The sequence below is a fragment of the Macrobrachium nipponense genome, chromosome 47, assembly GCF_015104395.2.
Source record: "Macrobrachium nipponense isolate FS-2020 chromosome 47, ASM1510439v2, whole genome shotgun sequence".
NCBI lineage: Eukaryota > Metazoa > Arthropoda > Malacostraca > Decapoda > Palaemonidae > Macrobrachium > Macrobrachium nipponense.
The window spans coordinates 35396771-35420469 of NC_087222.1; the positions used below are offsets into that span (position 1 = coordinate 35396771).

The 23699-nt window shown below is 48.5% G+C and overlaps 1 pseudogene; it reads left to right on the plus strand.

Annotated features, from left to right (window-relative positions):
- LOC135204899 (uncharacterized) lies at positions 1–20845 on the plus strand (annotated as a pseudogene).
- The last annotated feature ends 2854 nt before the right edge of the window (positions 20846–23699 follow it).

Consider the following 23699-nt stretch of genomic DNA (forward strand, 5'->3'; position numbering starts at 1 on the left):
ACAGATTCCATGCGGCCGCAACCCCCTCAAGAGAGGATCAGCAGCCGATCTTTGTTTGGTAAACAAGAAGAAGGCCGATCGACGCTCTAGCTATTCCCATTTCCATTCCCACTGGAATCGCTTGCGTTCCCGTCTCCCCCAGCGGCGGCAGGAGGACACCCCCCGGAGAGAGAGAGGCGCAATTCCCACGGGAATCCCGACGGGAATCAGCCCCAGATAGGGAGACGTCCACGGGTGAGATGATGATGATGGACTTCTTAGCCTATAATTAATTTCTGTTTATTATTTATTTATTTGAATATATTTTCAATTGAATAAAAATCGATACATTAATTTTTTGTTTGTTTACGTTTAATTTATTTTTTTGGGGGGGTTTATTTGGGGGTTTTGAGGGGTTGGGGGTTTGGGGGTACGAAGGCAGATGTCACTCGGTCATCTATAATTATATCAGGTTTGCCTCATTTATTATAATCATTATAATCTATTACATTTTAATTATTAATATTAATTATTATTATTAATTACATTTAATTATTAATATTATTATTATTATTAATAATATTATAACAACAATTTGACGTTAGTTTTTTGGGGACCGGCCGTAATTAACCGACTTTCCCACCTGACGACGTAAAGGTACCTAGGCTAGAGTTAGGTTAAGCTGAACGTGTCAATTCTTATGAAGGCTACGACACTGTGCGCTGGACTTGCGGCAGCTTACAGAGCGTAGTAAGCTAGGTTAGGCTTAACTTGGGGTCAAATAAATCTTTAAAAAATGTACGATTATTAAATTTAGTGATTCCACGTCGACTGTCCCCAAACCGATTCGTCATGGTGTAGCCTAACCCCAAGTCAAGCCTAACCTACCCTGTGACATTCCATAGGCTATAGGTACCAAAGCCTATAGCCTTTATACATTTAAGAGGAAAAGGCTGTCCCGCCAAGCTTGATCAAGCTTCGGCTTATGGCAGACAGGAAGCTTAGTATTAAATTTTACGAATTTTCTTTCCCATTCTATTACGTATCTGGCTCCCTTGGGTTTGGAATTCTCGTCTGGTCGACTCGTAAACTGCCCCCCGCCCCCTCCCCAGGCCCTTGGCCTAGCCCAACCCTTCTTTAGGGTTACAGGTCTCATTGTTGCCTGTAAAGTTAGCTTTGAAATATTTATATACAACATAGGCTAATACTTGCCGTGCCTCGATTACTTAGATTAACCCTGGGCTAGGCCAGACTGTCAGTGGCAGATTTTATAGATTTAAAATGTCTAATACTATTGCCGTCACAACTTTCTCGCGTCACATGAATGGTCTTAGGAGACACTGTGGGTATTTGTCAACTTCTTTGAGTTTGTAAAGTAGATAAATTGGGGATAATTTATATTATGAGTCAATTTTAATATAAAAATAGACAGTATTTTAACAAGAAACTGTCTCATACTGAGGTTGGGTAAGCATTATTCACCTAGGCTTAGTGAGTCAGCTTATTTTGATTAGCTACAAAATTATTAATGAATTGATTGTTTAATGGTTAAAAGGTACAGTTGATCTGTGTTTTGCAACATCTGTAAGCTATGGTAGGCCTTCTACAGCAAAGTCCTTGATTAGTGCATCATATATTTATTATTAATCATTTTGTTCATTAAACTTACTTGTCAGATATATATATAGCTGTATTTTTCCGAATCCGACAGAAATTTAAACACTTACGACACACGCAGTGGGAGTCAGGTGGTTAGTACCCATTCCCGCCGCTGGGAGGCGGGTAATCAGGAAACCCATTCCATTTTCTATTCATAATTTTTCTGTCGCCGGTGCTGGGCAAGCACTGTTTGCAGCACCTCCGCCCAGATTTTGGAAACTTACTAGCTACTTGAGTATCCCTTTTGGTTTTTTTTCTTTGTATCTGAATTGGTATCGGGTGCTTGGCACACGTTGACTTTGGATTGATTTGATTTTGGTATTGATTTTTCTTTGATCAAGATGTCAGGGTCTAGTTCAACTAGCGCTAGATTTTGTTCTATGTCCTTTTGTAGTTTATGCTCCTACCCCTGTAGTGTTGCCTCCGGCCCCTGAAGCAGTGTCGGTAGAAGGTAATACTTTATCGCTAATTCTTGAATCGATTCGTAACTTAGAATCAAAAGTGTTAGCTCTGGAGAGCAAAAGTGAAGAGAAGTGCAGTGAAAGTGCCCCTTGTGTAGTGGAGGGTGCGTCAGATCGGCCTCATTCCGCCTCTAGACCTAGACCTCTGCTTGACTCCCAGGTTACGGGGAGAGAGCATGTCGAAAGTCGAAGGAGGGTTACGAGGAACCCCCACCGATCTGACGTGCCTTCGGCAGCTTCTGACGAATCTACCCAGACTGCCAAGGAGCGTGCGCGTGCACGTCTTCTCAAGGAGTGCTTTTCTTCTTCGGAAGCTTCCTCCCCACGCAAGGGGTGGAGCTCTCATGCTGCATCACGTCCGCTGAAAAGGACGGCTCTTCGCCTGATAGTGCGTTTGCTGCTTTTCCTCTGCAGAAGAAGCGTAAGGATTCTTCGGAGGCGGAGTCTTTCCTTGATGATTCTTTTGAGCGCCGCAGTCGCTCTAAGGTGCGTGAAGTGGCGGTTCCTGGCGGGGGAGTAGGAAGAAGGCGTTCCCCTCGGCCACTCGCCTGCTCACAGGATCAGCCCCTCCCAGAAAAGGAGGGAAAAAAAAAAAAATTCAACCTACAAGCAAGATTCTCCAGTCGCTTCAGCAGCAACTTCGAGATGTTATTTCTTCGAGAGAGTCTGTTCCACGTCGCCGTAAGAAGGATGACAATCTTCCTGTGAAGAGGTCGAGGCGTTCTCCCTCTCCCTCTCCTCGCTCGTCTCTCTCTCCGTTTGAGTCTCCCTCTAGAGTTCGTTCTGCTCCCCAGCAACTCTCTAGAGGAGGTGAGAAATTTGTTTCTCGCTTTCGAGAAGCGGTTGTATCCACTACTACGAAACATGTAGGTAGGAAGCGCGTTTCTTTAGATGCCGAGCGTGCTTCTGTGAAAGTCAAGCGCGCTTCAGTGGACGCCGAGCGTGATTCGGTGCAAGTTAAGCGAGCGCCAGTGGACGCTCAGCGCGTTATAGTGGCACTCGGCGCACGCCAGTGGACGCCAGGTGTACACCTGTTGCTGTCGAGCGCGCTTCAGTCGGCGCCAGAAGATTGGCTTCGGACGCCAAGCGCGCGCCTACGGACGTCAGTTTTCCACCTCCGCAAGCGCAAGTGGAAGCGGGAACTCTTCCTGTTCGCCGCTCTTTCTCTTTTGAGAAAGCTCGTGACTCTTCCTTACTTCCTCCGACTTCTCCAGTGTCTGAAGAGGAAATTAGTGACGCTTTCGTCGAAGTGGACGAAGAACAGCAGTTGGCTCCAGTCTCGACGGACTACAAGGTTTTGACTCGTCTGCTACAGTCAGTCTTTGCAGACACTTTCCAGCCTGAAGCTCCACGTACTCCTCCCTCTCAGTTTTCGTCATCCAAAGCTACTAAGATCTCGGGCTTTGTGAAAATGAAGAAGTCGCTTTCTACGAAGCAAGCTTTTCGAAAGGTCCATGATTGGATGGAAAAGAGGAAAGCTTCAGGCAAGACTTCTTTCGCTTTACCACCTTCAAGACTTTGTGGCAAAGCTGGTATGTGGTACGAGACGGGAGAAAACGTCGGAGTTAAGCTTCCAGCCTCGGCTCAAGGAGACTTTGGTAGTATTGTGGATGCCGCCAGAAGATCTTTTCTGTCTTCTTCCAAAGTCTCTTGGATGCATAGTGAGCTAGACTTTCACCTTAAAGGCCTCTTCAGGACACTAGAGGTCTTTAATTTTCTTGACTGGTGCCTAGGAGTTTTGGATGCCAGATCCAGGAGTTCTGATTCCATCAGTCTGGGGGAGCTGTCCAGTGTATTGTCTTGCATGGATAAGGCCGTCAGGGATGGTTTCTGAGGAATTGGCTGCTCATTTCAGCACGGGGACTGCTTAAGATAAAGACCACTCTTTTGCAATTTTACCGCAAAGTCGGTCTCGCCAGCGCCAAAAAGCGGATCTTCTTTTCGCGCCTTTCTCAGAACATCTCTTCCCCCAGTCTATGGTAAAGGACATAGCCGCCAGTCTCCAGGAGAAAGCAACCCAAGACCTTCTGGCGCAGTCTTCTAGGAAAGCCTAAACTTACTTCGTCTTCTGGGTCCTCTGCTTTGAAGAAATCGAAGCCCTTTCGATCTGCTTCTTCCTTGAAGCCAGCCCCTCGAGGAAGAGGCTCTTTCAGAAGCAAGACCCCCGCTCCTTCTAAGAGCAAGAAGTGAGAGGGAAGTCCTTCAGCCACCGGTAGGAGCCAGACTTCTACATTTCGCGAGAGCCTGGGAAGAGAGAGGTGCCGACGCTTAGTCTCTGGACATCGTCAAGAAGGGGTACAGAATTCCTTTCCTGAAGTTACCCCAGCTGTCTTCGACACCAAAAGGATTTGTCTCCTTCGTATCAGGGAGAGAAAAAACGGAAAAGTGCTTCACGATCTTCTAGATCAAATGATCGAGAAAGCAGGCGGTGGAACAGGTCTTTGACCGGAGTTCTCCAGGGTTTTACAACCGTCTGTTCCTAGTGCCGAAGCAGTCAGGGGGGTGGCGCCCCGTTCTGGATGTCAGCAGTCTAAATCGCTTCGTTACCAAGCAGAAGTTCAAGATGGAGACACCTCAATCCGTGCTTGCAGCCTTAAGACCGGGGATTGGATGGTCTCATAGACCTTCAGGACGCATACTTTCACGTCCCCATCCATCCCCGATCAAGAAAATACCTGCGGTTTGTCCTGAAAGGGAAGGTATTCCAGTTCAGGGCACTCTGCTTCGGTCTCAGCACGGCGCCGATGGTGTCACCGTTCTTATGAAGAACGTTGCGGAGGTGGCTCCATCTTGCGGAAATAAGGATCTCTCTCTCCTAGACGACTGGCTTATTCGAGCCTCATCGCAAGATAAACCCCGGTGTCTGAAGGACCTTCACACGACTTTGTCGTTAGCGAGGTCCTAGGACTTCTGGTGAACTCGAAAAGTCGCATCTGACTCCTTCTCAATCCTTAGTCTATCTGGGGATTCAGATGGACTCAGTGGCTTTTCGGGCTTTTCCGTCCCAGGGGCGACAAACTTCAAATGCCTAGACAAAGTGTCAGCCTTTCTAGGGAAGGAAACATGCTCTGTGAGGGAGTGGATGAGTCTGCTGGAGACCATTTCCTCACTGGAGAAGTTTGTTTCTCTGGGAAGGTTGGCACCTTCGACCACTTCAGTTCGCCTCTCAAGCAATTGGTCACGCAAACAGGATCTAGAAGAGGTCTTGTTTTTGACGGAAGAAGTGGAAAAGCACCTCAAATGGTGGTTGGATCCAAAGAAGCTTGCGGAAGGACTTTCGCTCAAAGCTTCGGAAACCCCGACCTAGTGTTGTTCTCCGACGCGTCCTCCACGGGTTGGGGAGCAAACACTAGGAGGGAGAGAAGTGTCAGGCACCTGGAGAGGGAAACAGGTGTCCTGGCACATCAATCTAAAAGAACTTTCAGCGATTTACCGTTGCTCTAAGGTTCTTCTAAGAGGAAGTCTCCAACAAAGTGATTCAGATAAACTCGGACAACACCACAGCCCTGGCATACCTCAGGAAACAGGGGGGGAACTCACTCTCCTTCTCTGTTCGCCATCGCGAAGAATATCCTGATTTGGGCGAGTCGCAAAACGTCACGATTCTGACAAGATTCGTGGTGCAGGCGTGGAAAACGTGCCGAGCGGACCTTCTCAGTCGGCAAGGACAGCTTCTGCGACGGAATGGACCCTTCATCCGGAGGTATGCCAGGCGCTATGGAAGCTGTGGGGACGTCCTCATGTGGACGTTTTCGCAACTTCCCGAACAAAGAGACTTCCGCTTTATTGCTCCCCAGTTCTGGACCCGGGAGCAGTGGCAGTAGACGCCCTACTGTGGAATTGGTCGGGACTAGACATTTACGCTTTTCCCCCATTCAAAATCCTCGGGGAAGTGATGAGGAAGTTCGCTGCATCAGAGGGAGCGAGGATGACCCTCATCGCCCCCTTCTGGCCAGCGTCGGACTGGTTCACGGAGGTGATGTCCTTCCTGGTAGGACTTTCAAGGATCTGCCCCTAAGGAAAGATCTACTCAGACAGCCCCACTTCGAGAGTACCACAAAAACCTCCCCGCTCTGAGTCTGACTGCGTATTCAGACTATCAAGAAGTTGGCCAGAGCGAGGGGTTTTTCAAGACCTGTTGGCAACGGCGCATTGGTGCCCCGCAAGGAGGCCCCGCTCCTCAAATCGCAGTTTTTACCAACTCGAAGTGGGCTGTCTTTAGAAGTTGGTGCAGAAAGAAGGGCATTTCCTCTACCTCAACCTCTGTGAGCCAGATAGCAGATTTCCTTCTTCACCTAGGAAACGAAGCGAAACTAGCCGTTCCCACGATTAAAGGCTACAGAAGCGTGCTTTCTGTGGTCTTCAGGCATAGAGGACTCGACTCAGCGAATGACAGAGACATTCATGATCTCATTAGATCATTTGAGACTGTGAAAGTTCTCCAACCGAAAGTACCATCGTGGAACTTAGATGTGGTACTCAAGTTTCTCATGTCGAGTCAATTTGAACCGCTCCATTTAGGAATCTTACTAAGAAGACCATTTTTCTAACCGCTCTGGCGACGGCGAAGAGGGTTAGCGAAATACAAGTCATAAGCAAGCACATTGGGTTCAAGGATCATAGTGCAGTTTGTTCCTTAAGTCCTACGTTCTTAGCAAAGAACGAGAACCCTTCCAACCCTTGGCCGAGGACGTTTGAGTTGTTCCGACACGGCATACAAACCTTCGGTCCTTTTACAATAGGAAGGTACTAGCGGCAGCTGGATAGGTCGTAAGCTTTCGAACAAGGGGTTCGGTAGTTAACTGCTTGTCCGACAGGCGCGCGCGCGCGACTGGGAGGTAAACAAACCACTTTTGCTTTCGGCCTCTCACAGCGAGTAGGACGTGTGTGTTCGACGCTCTTCTGCCCGCTTCTCTTGTCGTTTGCTTTCCTTGAGTATATGGTTGTGTTTGTGTATGAAAGAATCATTGTAAGTACAATCATTTCTCTTTATTCATTTAATTGTGATTTATTGGTCAATCATGGAATCTCCTCGCCTCGCTACCCCACGGAGACTATGCCCGGGTACCGAAGGGCGTAAATGCGGAAAGTTCCGTTCATTCCCTGAAATTGACCCACGTATTTTGTGCGCTCGGTGTCGGGGGCGCGAATGCACCCGAGCCGAGCCCTGTGAAGTGTGTAATAATTGGTCGGAGGCGCAGTGGACTTTGTATGGGGGCGGGAAGAAGCGAAGGCCTGCAAAGGAGTCGTCGGAAAGCTCTCCCGCGACTCCTTTGGTTACGGACACTTCGTCTCTTTCCTGCCGCCCGCTCAGCTTCCACGTTTGGCGCCTTCCCCTTCGGGGGGGGTTTCTGGGTCCTTCTCCTCACCTGACTTGTCGAGAGTGGAGGAGGGCGCAAGATACCCTGACGTCGAGTTTTACTCTGGGTCCTCTATCCGTTCGTCTTCGCGAGACGGGGGTAGAGGATCCTGCTAATCACCGACTTTTGCTCCTCAGGTGCGGTTGCCGCGAAGACGACCTCGGACAGGTGTGGGCATCGTTGGGGCTGCAGGGCGTGCCGAGTGTCCAGGGGCTGCTCTATCATCTGCTGGCTCAGTGGCGGTCACCCATGCGACGGTTACGACCACACCACGACCCTTACAACACCTGGCTAACGCTTCACCTCCTCACCTGGTGACACCCGCACGCGGTCTCTGTAATATCTTACTACATCGGTGCAGGGGGCCAGTCGCCGAATTACCACGGGGAGTGTGATGCCGCCAACTGGGTTTGCCGTGCTGCCGCGACCGGACTTCGTGTGCCCGAAGAGCTTCGCCCTGGACCTCCCACCAGGACCAAGGATTGTCTGCTTCGGCTAGGTACGTCCAACTGGACAGCCTGCACAGTCCTGCCGTACCTGCCGTGCCTGCCCAGCCGCCGTTCACAGGACGTGACGTGATGACCACTGCTGCCGTTACTCGTAACCTGCTCCTGCCGTCTCTACTGCTTGTTCCTGTGATGCCTGCACCTGCTGACGTTGTTCCTGTTCCTGGCCCCGCTGCTCCCGATGCTGATCTGTTCGGACAGGTGCGTCCGGGACCCTGTTGCTTCGGCAACAGCAGCCCCGGCTCCGCTCCTGGGATGACAGATCTGACGTCGGTCCTGAGGAGTTGACGAAGAAGAAGAAGAGGAGGAGGAAGGTGTCGTCGTCGTCTTCATCGTCTTCTTCGTCGTCGTCGTCGTCTGCCGCCTCTTCCCCTTCTTCTTCTAAGGCTCCCCCGCCAAAGAAGAAGAAGGTCGTCTCCCCCCCCCTAAGAAGTCTCCTTCGGGAACTTCTAAGGGCCCGTCTCGCTCTGGTGAGACGGGGGTTCTTACCGCTGGTCCACCCTGCTCTTCGGGGGCAGGACCCCGCTCCTCTTCTTCCGCGAGGAAGAAGACTACGGGGGGGGGGGGACCACCAGAGGTAGTGCCGGCTAACACCGGCACTTCCTCACCTGCTGGTAGTGTTCGGCCACGGCAGCAGGATCCGTCTCGGCCTCTCGTTCGCGAGAGGTATCGAGTGTACGGTCGCCTAACAGCGACCGTGCAGCCAGGAACCAGACCTCTGAGTCCGCTCAGCGTCAGGTTCACGGCACGGAGCGGAAAGGACTGGTGACAGCCGCTTACGCGACTCTCACCAGACCAGCTCTCGCTCTCGCGGCGAGCAGCTGGCTACCCGGGCGGACGTGGGACGGTCCATGACCGCCACGGGCTGAGGCTGGGAAGAGGTCCCCCCGTTCGCCGGCACCAGCCACGGCTGGTACCAGCGAACTGACGCGCCGTGAGGCACACGCACCGGTCTCACCGTGACAGTAGAGCTCGCCGGTCGCCTGACCGTCACCTCGCACAGAGAAGCGATCGGGTACGGCGACCGGCACCAGCTCTTCTTTGACACACGAGACCGGGGCCGCTGTCTCGGTCCAGTCCAGTTCTCCACAGCGAGACGGCTCGACTAGGTCTGCAGCTCGATCGCCACCGCGGGTTGACGATCGCCTGCAGTCTTCCAAGCCCGCTGGTTCTGCCAGCGAGCAAGGAGGGAGCGTCAGGTCTGCCCTCTCCACACCTTCAACCTCCTCGGGTTACACCGGGAGGGGCGAGGTATTGAGGAGTGATCGTGAGGGGTGCGCCCCTCAGGATCCCACCACGTCGTCGTACGTACCAGGCACGTTCTCGACCAGCCGGGTCGTACGCACAAGTGGTTGGAGGAGACCGAGAGGGGTCTGTCGCTGTTCCTCCCCTTGAGGGAGGAGGGTCTCGGGAGATGCTCCTGTTTGAAGGACTGGATGGTCCGACTCCGCAGGACGCAGTCACCCTCCTGAGATCCAGAGGAACTTTGCGAGGTTATTGCGCTGATTCGTCAGACACAACGACCTGGGAAAGGATCGCCGCTCCCCACCATCCGAGCCCACGTTCCGGCTCGAGTCGTTCTGGGGCCCGAAGAAGGGAACCCAGACCGACGGTGGGTTTGCCGCGTTCCGAGCTTGCCGACTCAGTGCTGGACCAGGTTGTTGAATCGCTTGTTTCCGGACAAGACGGTTCGCTCAAGGCTAGCAGGTCGAGCAAGCTGCTTCCACCTCCTCTGCTGCGACAGCGGCGTGTTACGTGCCATCTGAAGACCCGATGCCGCCCAAACAAGGTGTGTCTCTGCAGCAGCTCCTGTCCGAGAACCTATGGTTCTCGCAGCAAGAGGCACTCGGCCTGGAATCTACCGCCATGGCAGCTTTCCAGGCCGTCTCCTGGCTAGATCTGTGTCCCTCACAGTATCTAAGGTCGCAGCCAACTCCGGGGGAATTTCTCCTGAAGATGACTCGGCCTTTAGGAGACTTTGCCAGTCTGGAGGAAGAGCCATCTCCTTCCTTGCCCACCAGACGGTGAACTGTGGGCCAACCTGGTTCTCCGACGAAGGGACGCCGTCCTTACTCGGGTTTCCAGGGCGGCCAGGGCGTGAAGCGGCGTTGGACTTCGCAACGGAACCTTTTACGGAGTTCCACGTCTCTCTTCCAGGAGAGATGGGGTGGACGCTGCGGTGGACAGACGGCGCACTGACGACAGTGACCGTCTGGTACACCAGGCAGTCTCGAAGGCTTCTGGGCAGCCATCGGACTGCGGCCAACTCTAAGAGCTCGGCTAGCGCTTCTCGGTGGCCAAGACGGTAGCTGCGTCGAAGCCCCGGAGAAGACTCTGTCTTCTTCGACTTCTAACAAGGGAGCCGTAACCAGCCCTCCTCCCAGCCCTCCTCCTCCCGTGGAGGTGTCTGGGAAGAAGTCGAAGAAAGGGGGGAAACGCTAGGGGACGGCGTTCCCCCTCACCTGCTGCCGGAAAAAAGTGGGGGGGGGTGTTGCCTGGCCAGCCATTTGGGCACTTGGCAGCGCTACGGCACCGAGAACCTGGATTGTAGATTGTCCTTCGGGACTTGGATATCTATTACCCTTCGAATCTCGGCCACCCCTCCTTCACTTCCTAACCCGGTCCAACAGCAGTCGTATGTTCCAGGGTCATCGAAGGACGTAGCACTGAGACAGAGATCAAGACCATGCTGAGCAAGAGAGCTGTAGAAATAGTCACGGATCAGTCACCGGGCTTTTACAGTCGACTCTTCCTGGTGGAAAAGTCTACGGGAGGCTGGCGCCCGGTGATAGATCTCTCTCCCCTGAACCGGGTTGTTCGCCAGACCCGGTTCACGATGGAGACGGCACGCTCAGTGCTCGACTCCATCAGGGAGAACGATTTCATGCTTTCGGTGGACTTGAAGGATGCGATTATTCCAAATACCCATTCATCAGTCCTCCAGAAAGTACCTCCGCTTCATCCTCGACGGGACGGTGTACCAATTCAGGGCACTTTGCTTCGGTCTCTCAACGCCCCCACAGGTGTTCACGCGAGTGTTCACTCTGGTGTCTGCTTGGGCCCATTCGCACGGGATACGTCTGACGAGGTATCTCGACGATTGGTTAGTCCTGGCGAGCTCCCGCTCGCAGTTGCTACAGACAGGGATCGACTGCTCGAGTTCTGTCGCGATCTGGGGATCGTTGTGAACTTCGAAAAGTCCGATCTCGAGCCCAAGAGAGGATGAAGTACCTGGGTATGCTGATCGACACGGTAGCAGGGCGAGTCTTCCCCGCAGACTCGCGGATCAGCAGGTTCAGGGAGGCAGCCAACCAGTTCCTGTCTCGACAGGAGCAGGTAGCTCAGCGGTGGCAAGTCGTGATCGCACACCCCTATCGTCACTCGAGAAGTTAGTCCCTCACGGGCGTCTTCAACCTGCGGGGTCTCTTCAGTGGAGGCTAAAGGAGAGTTGGTCGCAAGGCGACGGATCCCCCAAGCTTTCCAGTGTCACTGACACCGGAAATAAGGCAGGATCTAGCCTGGTGGCTTGGACGACAGGAACCTCTTAAGAGGAGTGGCCTCGGCTCTTGCGCATTCCCCCCCCGGACATGCAGCTGTTCTCAGACGCATCGACCGAGGGGGATGGGGCACACCTGGAGGAGTTTGCTGACTTCAGGAGTGTGGGACGAGAACGACAAGCACCTTCACATCAATGTACTGGAACTCAAGGTAGCGTTCCTCGCTCTCCAAGGAGTTCCCAGGACCGCTTGGTGAGACACTCAGTGGTGTTGATGTGCGAAAACACCACGGTAGTGGCCTACGTCAACAGGACAGGGGGGGCCTAGATGTCTCTCCCGTTGTACCAGTTGAACTCGGCAGGTGCACGAGTGGGCCGAGGCACACTCAATAGAGCTGTTCGCCAACCGGCACAACAGGAAGCTCCAGGTGTTCTTCTCGGCCGTGCGACCCATGGGCAGCTGCAGAGGACGCTCTTCAACACCCGTGAGACAACCTCTTCGCCTATGCCTTTCCCCCGTTCAGCCTGAATCGCAAGGTGATCAGTCGAGCACTGTCCACCCGAATCTCAGGATGATCCTGGTGGCTCCCAAATGGCCACAGGCCATTTGGTATCCGGACCTGCTGGCTCTTCTCGCAGGAGAACCGAGAGAGATTCCCCCTTGGCACAAACCTGTCGCACCAGCCACACGTCAGAGGCGGTACTACCAACCGAGCAGTCCAGTCCCTACGTCTTCACGGCTGGCTGTTATCCACCATCTCTTGCGAACGAGAGAGGCTTTTTCTCGTAGCGCAGCAACAGAGATGGCTGGAAACGTCTGTCAGTCTCTGCAGCTGTGTACCAGGGGAAGTCGGCCGTCTTCTGTGGTTGGTGTCGTAGACGGGGTCTATCTCCTCTCAGAGCCACTCTTCAGCAGGTAGCGGATTTCCTCGTTTTTCTTCGCCGAGAGAAGCTCCTCTCAGTCCCACAGTCAAAGGATACAGAGCAGCCTTGGCGCTCGTCCTGAAACTGAGGGGATTGGACATCTCGAACTCGTTCGAGATCTCCTTGCTCATGAGAAGCTTCGAAAGGTCTTGCCCACCCCAGGGAACTTAGGCTCCCTGCGTGGGGATGTGACTCTCGTCCTTAGGAGTTTGACTCGAACGCCGTTCGAGCCACTCCGAGAGTCGTCAGACAGGGATCCGACCCTCAAGACCCTCTTCTTGCTGGCCCTGGCATCGGCGAAGAGAGTACGGGAACTTCATGGTTCTTTCCCATGATGTACGATTCATTGGGATGGGATCTGTGACGCTCGATTTCGTCCCGAACTTCGTTGCGAAGGGGGACTCAGAAAACGCCCGTCGATCCCCTGACGACAGGGTTCGAGTCGTTTCACGATTCCCTCCCTCTAATGGACTTCACCGATAATGATGCGGATGAGATACTGCTTTGTCCTGGAGGGCGCTACGACGCTATCTGAAGAGAACTCGACACCTCAGGCCTGAGTGTCGATGCCTCTTCGTTAGCACCGGGTAACCAAGAAAGGAGTATCCAAGAACACTCTTTCATTCCGGCTGCGTGAGGTCATCAGGAGGGGGGCGTATGAAGGCTGATGGTAGTGACGACATCCGTACGTCCCGTCCGAGGAGCTCAACGAAGTCCAGAAGTATTGGCCCCTCGTTGGCGTTCGTAAGACTTCTCCGTGGCGCAGGTACTGAAGGCAGGGGTCTGGTCTAACCAGACTACCTTTCGGCCCTTCTACCTTTCGGGGGGGATATTTGCCCACAGGTCCTTGGATAACCTTTTCCTTGGGACACGGGTGGCTGCTCAGCAAAGTTGTCTAGCAAAACCCGACCCTCGCAGGGGGGCTGAAACAGCATCGAGTCCTGGTGTGACTGTGGGATGGGGATGTGTGGGGGAATGAGTGAGTGACTGGCTCCCTCTTCCCGTCTTTTCCTCCTCCTCTACCTATGGGGCAGAGGGCCACGGTCGTCCACTACGCTGGATGGGGACGAGAATGGCAGGTGAGCTATATGACAGAGCCCCATCCTATCCCTTCACTAGGGATGGGAGCAGAATATCCACCACTTCCTCCTACAAGGGGGGGGGGGGGAAGGGGGGGGGAAGTGGATGCCTACAGGAGTCAAATCCATGACTTTATATTTGCTCCTGTACAGGAACAAGTTCTTACATTGCTGGTACGAAGAGATACGCTTGCCTCTCTCTTAGTACTCGGTCCAGAGGTCTGACCATTGATCCTGCGGTGCACACCCCGATCAATCGGACAGGAGGCTTGGATCCTCCCTCGCTCTTACGACCAGGGAGGCTTCCAAGGTTGGGCGAACACCAGTCTGTTCACAAAAGACTCAGATTCCACCCACAAGAAGTGAGTCTTCCTATTGTAAAAGGACCGAAGGTTTGTATGCCGTGTCGGAAACAAATGACAATTTGTCCAAAATTGCATTTTTCCTAACTATACAAACCTGAGGTCCTTTTACACATAGCCCCACCTCATGCCACCCTCACTCTGCAGTTTTTGCTTGGGCCAAAAGCAAAAGTGATTTGTTTACCTCCCAGTCGCGCGCTGCGCGCCTGTCGGACAAGCAGTTAACTACCGACCCTTGTTTCGAAAGCTTACGAACCTTACCAGCTGCCGCTAGTACCTTCCTATTGTAAAAGGACCTCAGGTTTGTATAGTTAGGAAAAATGCAATTTTGGACAAATTGTCATATCAAAGGGTTGTCGGAGCTAGTGGGACCTGAAGCTGAGAGAGTCCTGTGTCCTGTCAGGGCTCTCAAGTTTTATTTGCAGAAAACCAGAGCATGCAGAGGCTCTTCGGAGAACTTGTGGTGCTCTGTGAAAAAACCAGATCTTCTGATGTCGAAGAAACGCACTGGCGTTCTTCTTAAGAAGTACGGTTAAGGAAGCCCATGAAAGTGTAGTGAAAGTGACATGGAGCTTCTAAAAGTGAAAGCCCACGAGTTGAGGGCTATTGCTACTTGTGGCTTTTCACAAGAATATGGCAATCAAAGATATTTTGGGCGCCACTTATTGGCGAAGCAATTCGGTGTTGCGGCTTCACACTACCCTGCGGGAGGTGAAAAAAGCAACAACGGAAAATTAAATTGTTACTCGCTCGGACCATACGTCGCTCGGCAGACATTTTTGGGGTTGTTTTGGGGGGGGGCAGGAGGTAGCCTCTCATCCCTATCCTTAATGGTTAGGGGAGTTTTTAACTTGTGTTATGGTTGTGGGGTTGACCGCGTGCGGCGGATCTCCCTTCCATTAGCTTAGTCTAAGTGGGATACCTTTGGTAGGCTACGCCAGGTGGTTTTGTTTTACTTCGTTGCCCTCATGTATGGTCAATGGTCTAGTCACGTTGTGGTCTCGCCCCTGTTTGACAGATCGTCTTTGGAGTGCACCAGCTTTATAGGCTCTACCTCGCTGCACTCTAGTACCACAAGTAGACTTACGCGGCAGTAACCACGAAGTCAGCTTTGCTAACAGGTAAGGAACCAAGATATCAAATTATCTGCATATATATGTTTCCTAAAATCTTCTATTCTGTCTACTCCCACCACCAAAGGTGGGATTCAGCTATATATATATATCTGACAGGTAAGTTTCATGAACAAAATGATATTGTAATGATACAATTAAGTTTGTTCATACTTACCATGGCAGATATATAATAATCAAGTACCCACCCACCTCCCCTCAGGGGGGGGACAGTGGAAATAAAAATTATGATAGAAAATGGAATGGTTCCTGATCCACCCGTCCTCCCAGCGGCGGGAATGGGTACTAACCACCTGACTCCCACTGCGTGTGTCGTAAGTGTTTAAATTTCTGTCGGATTCGGAAAAATACAGCTATATATATATCTGCCAGGTAAGTATGAACAAACTTAATTGTATCATTACAATATCATTTTTAGGGAACAATGTCTTTTATCACTAAAAAGAAAAGGAAAATCCAGACCTTGCTTAATTCTTTCTCCCTACCTTATTATAACTCAACTGTGTCAAATCTAAAGACGCTGATTTGTCTCGACAATCCTGCCCCACAACCTCATTGGAGTTTGACCTTTTGTGACCCATAACATGTTATAACCTTATTCTGGGGGATAGAATTTTGACCACATTGCATATTGTTGTTTCTTTGAGGTTAAACAATAAACAACAGTTTGCATGACCACTTAATTCATCAATATATGTTGTATGTCATATTGCTCATCAGGTAAGTTATCAACTCTCCCCCTCTCAATGAACTACCAATTAACCTTTGCAGATGTGTGAATGCAATGAGCTTCTCGGAGATCGAGGCCATAGGCTGCAGTGTTGCAAGCGGTGTGGGAATGGGATCCACTACCTTAGGCCACACTGCCCCTACCTTAGGCCGCAACACAGCAGGCTTATCGCTCGACACCTCGGGCATAACTTTTAACCACACAACACAGAGCCTGGCTCAGACGCCCACACCCACTCCTCCTCCCGCTGCATGCTACGGCTCCTTCATCAGGGCTGCCTGCATCTGCTGCAGGAACCAACGGGAGTCCCGATTTAAGTAAACCCGCTCCCGTGTCTTCTCACGTGCCCTCGCCACCTCCGATGCCACCCCTGTCGTTGTCTACGCCAGGATCATCCATTCTGACTGGGATCCAAGTTTCGTCTCCTCTCACGTCTCCTACCGTCACCTATGTTCCCGTTTCCAGACCCAACATCGTCACCATGCGGGGCATTGGGGGGTTCACATCCCCTACCCTTTCTCCTCCCCCTCCCATAGTAACGTCTAACAGCATTGCCTCGACACTCGGGAACCCTCAGATGCCGAGCGTGACTTACTTTAATTCGCCATCCCCGATGGGATTTAATTTCAGGTAGGATCTGTTTACTATTTAAATTTATAAATAATTTTTCGTGTTTCTATATTCATATATATGATGTGCCCTTTGTGTACCTCAGTTTTAGTCTTACTGTCCTCCTCTTGTTTTCTGTTATAGGATGGCTGGATCTCACCTGTCAGGGCTGTCAATCGTGTATAAACGAAAGCCAGAAGAGGAACCGGAAGAAGTGTAAATATTTTCTGTGTTTTGCAACATTCCACCTTAAAACCTTTTTCCACAAAACATTCTTGGTTTTGCACAGTTTCTTGACTAGAAAATGGTTTTAGTCGACAGATTTTTTACTTCCCGTATGAAACTTGCAACACTGAAAGATTTCTTGCTCTTTCTCCAGCAGGAAACCGGTGACGAAACAGCACATAAGTGAGGAGAGGATGGCTGCTCACCTAAATTCCCTGCACCTCTCGGAAAGCTATTACAACCACAGGCTAGGGAAGAGGGTAGGGGATATCTTGACCTTTTTGTCTTGACTTAAAATTCTCTCCTACAGAAATGTATGAGACACTGAGAAGTGTTTGGGGACTGGAGAAGTAAATGTTTCAAAGGCCTTTCATGGATTTTGAATTGTTCTTGAGCCTTTACAGATCATAAACTGCCATTGTTGCTTGTGGATTATAAACTTCCATATTTCATGAACAGCAAGTGTCTGCATTGTACAGTGTATAACTTCGTATCCTTTTAAAAACTCTTCCGGAAGCATCATAAGCGAACCGTAACTACCATTTCAGGGGTGGTCCGAGAAGGTGGCCGAGGCAGATATGGACGAAGACCAGGGCCTCGGAGAAGAAGAGCAGCCAGGGGGTTCTTCGCCCGAGGACACAAAGGGCTCCCCGCGTCTATACATTGCCAATGAGGTCAACCAGATCATTCCAGGGGAGTCGCAGTTGCCTCCTCAGTTGCTGAAAAAATTGTGAGTCTTTCTGCTCAGTGAAAGATGTCGTTATTGATAGTTTACCTTACCCAGTTTCTGCTCAGTGAAAGATGTCGTTATTGATAGTTTACCTTACCCAGTTTGTGTCGTTTGTTTTCATTGATTTCTGATGCTATAAATGTATTTATGTATTCTATTAGACTTTTTGTGATTAGTACTGTGCATTTCTGTTATTATTTTTAGTATAATCACAAGCTGAAGAACCCTCCTATTCATATGGAACAAGCCCACAGGGCTGTTGGCTTGGAATTCAAGCTTCCAAAGAATATGGTACGTAACATCATTTTGGTAACGTTCCCAAATGATTTCCAGAGCACAACCCAAAATGGAAGTGGTCCTGTGGCAGCCGCCCGGGAATGTCATCAGAAACATCATCACGACCAGCATCAACCAACAGCAGCAGCAGCAGAGCGAGAAGCCCAGCCCCAACCCCACCGCCGCCACAGTAGCCGTGCCATCATCATCTTCAGAGCCTTCAACAAGCTCTGCGGTCCCTCGCGACACTTCAAACAGCAGCTCCCCGGACTCTGGGGTCTCGGTCACATCTCCGCCCCCTTCGCTGGGTTTCCCGAACCAGGACTCGGCCGGAGCCGCGTCTTCGTCTTCTTTCGCGTCGAGCGCGTCTTCGGACGTGGACGACCTGCTTTCGTTGCCGTCTACGTCCTCGGGATCGCGTGGGGGCTACATGCCGCCTCTCAGGAGGCCCGCCAGCCCCCTGCCCGACCCCATGGTGGACGACGACTTCTCCGAACGCATGGAGTTCAACAACAACAATGACAACGCCCCAAACTACATGTGGCTCGAGGAGAACAACAACAGTGCCCTCATTGACCTGAATGCCATAGAACCGCACAGAGCCCCTCACTTGGACGACCTCCCCGATTTACCCGACTCGGATGACATGGACTTATAATAACGAGTCGGCAAACGAAGTTGGTAAACGCGAGAGAGGTGCTTGCGGCTCCATCTTTTACAACTGCTGTAATGCAAACTGATTTCGAATGCATACGACTGATTTTACGGCACTTTTGTTTTCTTTATTTTGAAATATTCTTTTTCAAGAGCACCAAGCACCATGTGCCTCCATACTCTTTAATGCTACCAGGAATATGTTTGGTCAGACTGTGCCTGTAGGAACATCATCTGTTGGATGAATGGGGATTCGATTACACACATCACAGCGCCAGTTATTTTGTAGAAGAGACATCATTCATATATATATCGTATTTAATTCCATTTTTCTTTAAGTATGTTTTTAGCAAGTTCTTTTTAATAGTTCATACCTTTGTATGGTTTTCTACCGGTTTGTTCCAACGATTCAAATTTACTTTTTCAGAAAGTAGTACAGTGCTGTATTTGAAAGCGTCATCTTATGGCTTTACCAGTTTTGTCTCGTTACGAGCTTATGAATAGCAATTTGGAATTAAGTTTTACCTATAGCAACTTAGTTTTCTCAGTTTGGTTTATGTACATAACACAGCTCACTTTTTATATCGCCTGTCTGATGGATGTTTTCGTTGTAGTGGGAACGGACGAGAGTTGAAGTAATGATGCAAGTTACGGGGAGATCTACATTATACTGAATACATATCGGTAGGCTTAGCATTTGTAAGGTAACAGTTATTACCTTTTCTGCGTTGAGAGGAAAACAAGTTTAATTTAGCTCTTAATTTAGAAGAGTAATGAGAAGCAAGTCTGTATTTTCTTTTCTGCCTTTTCAGATGCAGTGTTGCCAAACACAGAATGCAAAGGAACATATTCCTGGTACCTCTGGTGTTTATATCTGAATACCTTATACAGTATACAGACAGTCCTCTGTTATCAGTGGGGTGCTGATAAGCGAAAACCGCCATTACCCGAACTCGGCAATTGATGCTACTGTAGTTCTTTATGTCCGAAGTTACGTTCTCTATGAAAGTTCAGCTCTATTTTGCACACTTAGCCTTAAGGATTTTAGATACATTTCCGATGCATTTTATTTTTTATTTCTTTGCGCAGTTCGTGAATACGTATGTCGGCCCATAGCTAGATGTTTAGTATGAAGAAGAGTTGTGTAAGTTATCCCTTGTGTTCGTGTCACTGTGTGCGTGCGTGATTATTATTATGAATATATTTTTTACAAGAGTTCCATAAGGCGTTTTTGCAATTGAACGTGGTAAGCAAATGATTTATTCTCTACTCGGCTGCTTTGTAGCATACTGAGAGAGAGAGAGTCTGCCTGTAATATCATTATACATATTACATGAATTGAAGACCGTTTTGGCTGATTTGTTTTGTGATCATGGCAAGAATAAACCACTACTGTATGACTGTTTGAAAGTCGTATTAGGTCAATTTACTGCCTACTGTAACCTTGAAAGTTTGGAGACCATTTCGACTGATAAAACAGACACTGTTGTGATATAATATAACATAAAATTATGAAGATGGCGATAGATTGTAATTATACTGTAAGATAATTTTTGTTGTTCAGTGATAAGTTAACCTGGACAGAACTATAACGTCATTGTATGATAAGTGAATAACACTGAAGGGTGAGTGTAAGACTTTTGTGCACTCTTGAATGTTCAGAATTAGTAAACATTGTCTCAATAAAACAAAGTACAGGCAGTCCCCGGGTTACGACGGGGGTTCCGTTCTTGAGACACGCCGTAAGCCAAAAATCGTCGTAAGCCAGAACATCGTCAAAAATCCTAAGAAAACCTTACTTTTAATGCTTTGGGTGCATTGAAAACTATGTAAACTGCATTCTTATGGCATTTTTCATCAAAAAAACTTCAAATATTTATTATTTTGCATTTTTGGTGTCATATTTCATCTGCCAGATGAGCATTGTAGGCGTCGTAACCCTGGAAATAATGTCTGATGAATATAATTGAAAAGAGTCGTAACCTCAGAACGTCGTAAGCCGAGACCGTCGTTACCCGGGGACTGCCTGTATGTGAAACTGCCCTTTGAATCTCATAGTATGACACTGAAACCAAACGTACTTATCGTTTTCTTTAAAAATATAAAAAGCAAGAGTTTTTCATTCAGTAGGGTGACACTATTAGCCAAGGAGAGGATTAAATGTCTACGTACGTCTCTCGTATAAATTTTATTCTGTCGAGGTATGAGGTGAAATAGACATTGTCCTTGTCATCTTAAACTTTCTATTCCAGTTTGTCACTGTTGCCATAACTTGTACCAGCCTAAGACAGTTGCTTATTAAAACTGGTTATTCCCTTCAGTCTATCCCCCATGTCACTTGGTTGAGCAGCATAACCAGATTTTTATAAGTACTAGTTAAGTCACACATACCAGTTTGCTAATTTTCTAAGATATCAAGAGCGCACTAGAGTCTTCTTGTTACGTGTAACGATTGCCAGTTGTTAAAATATAGTCGATTAAGTTTAAATGTGACATTTGAAACTTCCAAAAAAAATAAACACACATGGGTTCAACAGAGTTTGTTGGACTGCTAGCTGTAAATTCCTGTATTGTTATCGTAGCTTATAATTTTGTTGTACAGCCCACTTCTACAGTTTAGATTGTATTATATTTTACTGTTTATAAGAAAAAGTTCTATAGACAGATGTGTTTCAATGTCCCTTTTTCCCAGGGTATTCAAAACACTGACTTGAGGTTGTTTGAGATGCTAGTGAACAAAAAATAAAAGGTAATATTTGAGTTTATTACATACAGCCTTTCATTGCTTCAAAAAGTCGGTCTACATCCAACTGGAGTTGAGGCCACCCCATCTGTTCAAATCAGACCTATACTAGAAAAACACTTGGGTTGTTATGTTTTGCCTGTACACTAAATTAAACAAACCCTCCATATAAATACGTAAACCTTATGCAGGTACAAGGGGGTGAGAAATACTTAAAATATGAAAATGATCCAGCGTTATGAATACAAATTTTAAAGACGATTTGTATTCTTAAGTAAACAAACCAAACTTCATGCTTAAGGATTCAATCCTTAAGCAAGTTGAATGTGTGTGTGGAAAATCTGTAGAGTAATAGCGCCTCAGCTGCGTGGTTGGTATGGTATTAGCATCCCACCTCTGTGGTCGCAGGTTCAATTTTCGACCATTCCATTGAGGAGTGAGAGATGTGTATTTCTGGTGATAGAAGTTCACTCTCAATGTGGTTCGGAAGTTGCGTAAAGCCGTTCCTCCCGTTGCTGAATAACCAACCACTGGTTCCATGCAACGTAAAAACACTAAGCAACCAACCAGAAATTAAAGGAAACGGTGGTTTGAAAGCCATAACAGGAGAAAAGCCTTGTAGTTGATGGAGTCTGGTAACCAATCTAGTCTAGTATAGGGATACTAGACTGATGTAATATTTACTCGGTTAGAGATACATATCAGAAGGTTTCTATTATCTGACTTTCGAAGGAAGGGTTCAAGGAATCGTGGGCGATGTCCCCTGGGTAAAATGAGGTAGTCAGGCTCCACAGTGCTGTCAGATGCCTGCTTTTATTACCTGTTAACCATAAAAGTTCTCCAAATAGCTGGTCTCGCAGGGAAAATGTCTGGCCTAAGAGTTAGGCTCTCAAAGATAATGAAATGGAGCACGAAAGTAACTTGTCCAGCATTCTGAACTTGCCACAAACTCATAAACAAACGGAGCGCCTCAATGGCGTGGTTGGTTTGGTGTTTGCTTCTCACCTCGGTGGTCACAGGTTCGATTCTCGGCCATTCCATTGAGGAATGAGAGATGTGCATTTCTGGTGATAGAAGTCCACTCTCGATGTGGTTCAGAAGTCACGTAAAGCCGTTGGTCCCGTTGCTGAATAACCACTGGTTCCATGCGACGTAAACACACCATATAAACAAACAAACATAAACAAACGGATTACCTGAGTCCGGTAAAGATAAAGTCATAACTTTATCTAGTACATTCAGAAGTATCTCAAGTTAACCAACCTCTCCTTGCAATTCGAAAAACCCTCAAAGAAGAAATATTTGGCAGTACAATACACTGCCTTATTGTTAAAGACCATCGGAACAATGGGGGAACAATCTGTTTGTTGCATTTGACGTCGTCTTCGAGGGTTGCATGAGAGAGAGAGAGAAAGTTTCGTGGTTGGTGTCGCTGTTAAGATCGTGTAGTGTGTATTTGTGGTTGTGATTTTCCAAAAAAAGAGCGAAAGAGAGAGAGGGCATAATTGGTGGATGGACGGTTAATGACTGAATTGCTTGTTGGTGAGTTCTGGGTTGTCTGCTGGTGCAGTTGTGTAAGTCAGTCGGGCAGTCTTGGATCAGTGTCTGTACTGAACAGTATAGTCGACAGCAGTCTTGGAAGATAGCATTGAATGGTTGGTTGCACTGTGTGTTTTATGAATTTGTTGAGTTGTTGGTATTGTATGCTTGAAGTTGTTGTGCTTGCGTGTTGGAGGCTTGCGAGTTCTGTTGTGTTGTATACGAGTTGTTGGAGTTGTGAGTTGTTGAGTGTTGTTGGCGAGATGTGGTTTCTTGGTGTTGTTGTGGGTGGTTGCGTTGACTTGTCATCTTGTTGCTTTTTGATGTTGTTAGTATTGTTTTGTGCAGTGGTCTTTTGTTGTGTTGTTGTATGGTTGTAGTCCTTGTTTGTTTGTGTATTGATTTACGGAAGTTGTTGGTGTCTGAGCGACCTCCTCCAGCGGACAGCACAGCTTCTCGCTCTGACGTGTCAGGTTTCCTGGTGAGTACGTGTTTGTGTTTTGTGTGTTCTGTCTCGCTGAACCAATTGTCCTGCACGTAATTAGTAACGTAGAGGGGGAAGTGTGGCTGGGGGAACTATTTGTCAGCCGTGTTTGATAAAGTAAATGTGGGGAGATGTTGCTTTTGTTTTTTTGCTTGTGATTCTGCCACAGGGTGGTAAAAAAGATTTTCACTGGTAAAACACTGACCTATATTGGTGTGACAAAATGTATTTCGCAAACTTCCCTTACGGAAAAGTTTAAGTAATCTTGCCCACCTAGGACTGCTGGTTGGGATAATCTGTGACCACAAAACTTCAATAACAATTTGCCATCCTTGCATTCTGCACAGCTATCCTGTAGGTTTCCTATAACATTTCAAAGGCAAGTTTAAAAACAATAAAAAACAAAGCTGACAGCACCAGTGATTTAGGACCATACAAACTCTCAATCTATATACCGTAAGTGACAAAAAAATGCAGAAAGTCAACAAAAAAAACCATCAAATTAAAGTACTGTAGCTGACAATTAAAATGAAATTTACTCACAATTTTTCTAAGCAACTCGACCTACAAAGACGCTAACCGAACACATTATGCAGGATCTGTAAAATTCATCACACACTCAATGGCTTCACGTTAGAACCATGTAATATTACGTACATCATTTGAAGCCAAATATATAGTGGACTAAACAGTGCTCCCATATTACAGGGTAACATTAAATTATATACAGACAGATCAGGAAACACACAA